The sequence below is a fragment of the Carex rostrata genome, chromosome 7 (genome assembly GCF_964058835.1).
Source record: "Carex rostrata chromosome 7, lpCarRost1.2, whole genome shotgun sequence".
NCBI classification, from domain to species: Eukaryota; Viridiplantae; Streptophyta; class Magnoliopsida; order Poales; family Cyperaceae; genus Carex; species Carex rostrata.
The window spans coordinates 886,618-891,458 of NC_135924.1; positions in this window are offsets into that span (position 1 = coordinate 886,618).

The window sequence follows — 4,841 nt, forward strand, 5'->3', positions numbered from 1 at the left end:
CCAGAAATACCGTAAACCGCGGAATTCTGCAAAAACACTATTCACAGGAAAAAGACGAAAACCCGTAAACACGAATTTTCGGTTGCTCAGTTTCATCAATAAGCAAAATTGACATACCGCGAAATTCGGTAAAACACTATTCATCGATCTCGTAAATATACTTCACAACAACCCGCAAGATTATACGTCAACTACGTATAACTTTCTTTTCTCAACCGAAACACTATTTGGGAGAGAAACTGAGAAAGAGAGAAAATACCGATCCGTTTCGACACGAAACGGTATGAGTGAATTAGCGATTTTTCTCTCTACCCCTCCACCCTATTTATAGGGTTTAGGGTCGGTTGCCAAAAGACCAAAATGCCCTCCAAGTTCGGCCTATTTACAAGATATGCCATTGAATGGATAAGGATGACATGTCATGTGGATAAGATCGATGACGTGTCATCTGGATAGGATCGATGACATGTCATGCGGATAAGGACGAATCTGAAAAGACCCGAATGCCCTCGGCCCGAATACAAATAATATTCGTATAATTATTCTGAACAATTATATATATTTTTCTTGCGGTTGTTGTTTCGGTAATTTATACAACGTGTCCTGCACATTTATAAATTAACCGGTTAACTTTTATACAACGTGTCACACACGTTTATAAATTAACCAATGTTTTTGCTTGTTATTTTACATAACATTTATAATTTAATTATAACACGTATAATTAATTATAACCATCTTACTATTTATCATAACCAATTTATAATCAATCACAATAAGATTCTCCGATTAACTCCTATATGGTGTGACCCAATAGGATCTGTGTTATGTTGGTAAATAGAGTTAAAACTGTTTTAACTTCTATAATCATGAGCGGCATCTGGCAACACATCATGATCATCCAATTACACAGATGATGCTGTACTGTACAATATCACGATCCAGTAAACAATTTACTTGTGTCTGTTCTTCTGTCTCATAGCTATCAGATTAGTTTCAAGGTAGATGTGTGTCATCCTTGCTAACTGAATCTTTTCTTGATCTTGAGCAAATTATCAAATATAATTACTCTTGTAATTATACCGCTAGCAGATAATCTTACTCTATCAAGGGGCCCAGTGATGCTATAGCTCGTATAGAGATACGAGGGACAAATAGTATTCTTGGTAAACTATCACTTCCTCAGCTAAGCTATACATATGGAAAAGCTACCGTTATGACTGCTTTTTACGGACAGCGGTGGATAACAATCACACATACATATTTCTCAGTGGGAACGATAAATACCTCATACTGTAGAACGTGACACTGAATGAAAACATAAATGACACGAACACAATTCTATTTAATGTTTCATTCGGGGTTTGTCAAATACCATGTTCCTAGAACATGTATCTATGTGATTAAAATGACATCTTGTGTCAGGTGGTTTGTAAAACTTAACCATCTTTTAATCCACATACTAACCTTATCGCGGTAATTAGTGTTCCTGCTAATTACCTTGGTCAGTGACCTTTTAAGAGTATATATCATCTATATTACGGAGTTTCACAATTTCAGTCATGAACTCGAAATGATCCATAAATTCAATAATACTCAAGACAACAAAATGATATATAAATAAACATTCAATTCATGAACAAAGCTTTATGATAATTTATCGTATTATTGACTTCTAGATTATTACAAACTAACAGGAAGTTCCCGCGTACAAGGAGTAACACTATCTTCTAACGGGAACACAACAACAACGACAATGAAAACGGAAATGGCGGTAACCGTCAACAAGGCCCCCGCTTCGGTTTCATTCCTCATGGCCAAGATCCACGCGACATCAAGCCCTCTCTCATCCACCTACTTGGCCAGAACCAGTTCGGAGGAGCCTTAAATGAAGATCCACATGCTCATTTGGCGGTTTTTGAAGAACATTGTGGCACTTTCGCTCGAGAAGGAGATGACCTAGACAACCTCAAACTCAAATGCTTCCACTTGTCCCTCTGAGACAATGCAAGAACGTATCATCAACCATACCCTTTGGACGTATCATCAACCATTAATGGATTGGCTTCTAAAAAGATAAGGGTGTCATCTGCAAAATGTAAATTAAGTACTTTGGATGTGTTCTGGAAGCTTCCTAAACCAGAGATTAAACCAGCTGATTGGGCCTTCCCTAATATTTTGTTAAGTGAATCAGTAATTAAATCAAAAAGTAGGGGTGAAATTGGATCCCCTTGTCTTAGGCCGTTTTTACAGGGGAAGGTCCCTGTGTACCATTAAAGGATATACAAGTTCTGCTACTTTCTAAAATGTCTCTTATCTAACTGATGAATAAGGAACCAAACCCTCTAGCTGCTAGTATTTCTAATAAGAAATCCCAGTTAACTTTGTCAAAGGCCTTCTCAAAATCAAGTTTGAGAAGGATGCCTTGTTTTTTATTTAGTCTAATTTGGTGTAATACCTCATGAGCAATTACTATGTTATCTCCTATTAGTCTACCCTTGATAAAAGCTGCTTGGGAGTCATCAATTAAAGGGTCCATGACCTGGGATAGTCTATTTGTTAACAATTTTGTAATTAATTTAAAGCTACAGTTTATCAGACTGATTGGCCTATAGTTATGGATTGTTAAGGCATCAGATTTTTTGGGGATAAGACATATAGAGGCTAAATTTAATTTAGAAGCATCTAAGGATCTGTTATAGAAAGATTGGAATAAAAGAATGATGTCAGGTTGTATCAATTCCCAATAGGTTTGGTAGAACAGAAAAGGAATTCCATCAGGTCCTGGAGGCTTGTTGGGATTGCAAGAAAATACTGTGGCTTTGATTTTATCTAAGGAGAAAGGCATTTCAAGTGTGGACTGTTGTAGTGGTGTTAATTGTTCATGTGGTAGCCACAGATCAGGTTGTAGGGTAATTGTTCTGGTTGTTGGTGTACCTAACAATTCTTTGAAATAGGAAGTAATGTGGTCTTGTAGTGTTTTGGGATCATATACAGGAGTACCATTAATATCTAGGGATAAAATAACATTTTTCTTTTTCCTAATTGTAGCCGTGAGATGAAATTTTTTTGTGTTATTATCACCTTCCAAAAACCATTTTAATCTAGCTCTGGATTGCCAATATAATTCCTCCTCTTTGTAAATTTGGTAAATGGAGGTTTGGCATTCCTTCCAATGGTCATACTCTGTTGGTGTGAGGGAGTTTGTATTATGCAAAGTTTTATAGTGATCTAATTGTTCAAGGAGATTATCCTTTTTCCTTTTCTTTTCCCCTTGAATGTTGGCATTCCAACCCCTTAGTTTTTGTCTAAGGAATTGAAGTTTGAATTTCCATGAGTTACCCAAATCATGGGTTAAAGGAAAGGCTAACCACCATGAAGCAAGAAGATCTGAAAATCCCTCTTGAGAGATCCAAGAATTTTCAAATTTTAATGTTTTGGAAGGGATAGTTGAGATGGTATCAGTGTGGAGAATTAGGGGGTTGTGATCTGAAAAAACCCTAGGTAGGGATGTTCTGATGGAATGGGGATAGTGAGTTAACCAATCAGCGGTACATAAAAATCTATCTAATAGTGCTTTCGATAGGGAGGTCATGGATCTAGCCCAAGAGAATTTCCTATCTGAAAGTGGACATTCATGTAGGTCTAGTGTTGAAATAAGATTATTAAATCTATTACTAAGAATGTAATTAAAGGTTGGGCCCTGTTTTTCAGTTCTATTTCTAATGAGATTGAAATCTCCAAAAATTAACCATGCTGAAGGACCTAAGGATGATATGGTATACAATTCAGTTAGAAAGTCACTACGAAGAGTAGGTGATACAGGACCATAAACTGTGGTGATTAGCCATTCAAAATTTTCAGATTTATTTTTTAAGTGGACAGTAATAGAAAAGGTCATAATCCAGGTATTTATAATCCAGAATTTGGAGTCATTAACTCCTAAGAGTATCCCTCCAGACGATCCTTGAGAAGGTTTACATATCCAATGAGATATAGATGTGCTAAAGGCATTGAGTGTTCTATTATGAAAGAGATCTTTTTTGGTTTCTTGGATGCCTACTAAATCAATATGGTTATAGAAAAGAAAGTCTTTAAGAGCTCTTCTCTTATTTGGAGAACCTAGACCTCTAGCATTCCAACTAAGTATATTAACCATCTAAGTGTTGATCTTCTGAGGAAAGGTCAGTCAAAAAAGATCTAAGTTCAATTGGATTTGTAGGAGGGACTGAGGATTTAATAGAGAGAATGTCAGACAGTGTGGAATGAAATCTGGAGTTGTTGATATTTCATAATCTTAGGACAGAATCTAATTTCACTTCTAGATTACGCCCTAAATTAAATCCATTGATTTCATACAATTCTATAAGTTCTGAATCCGAGAGAGTAGGGTAAGGGAAGGAGGAAATGATAACATTACCTGAAGAAGGTCCTGGTTTGCTGCCACGTTTCTTTGGTGCCCCTTCCTTAGCTTTCAGGCGGAGACTATGCCTGGCTTCATCAGAAATGGTGGTATGGGCCTTTCCTCCTAGTCTGATTGCTGCTGGTGCTGCTTGATTAGCCGCAGGGACAGCTGCCGGATCAGGCAAAGGCTGATCTACTGCTGGTATTGCCAGAGCAGCATGAGCTTCTGGTGCTATAGTCTGAGCTACTGGTATAGCAGCCAAGGGAACTAGTACTGTTGGTATCGCTGCTTGGGCCGCTAATTCTTCTATATGCGCGACTGGTACAGCTGGTACTACTGTTGGGGATGCTGGTACAGCAGCCACTGATGCAGCTATCTGCTGTGGTGGGAGGTTCTGCACTATGGGGGAAGGCTCGGGGAGAGATGTGGAAGGCAC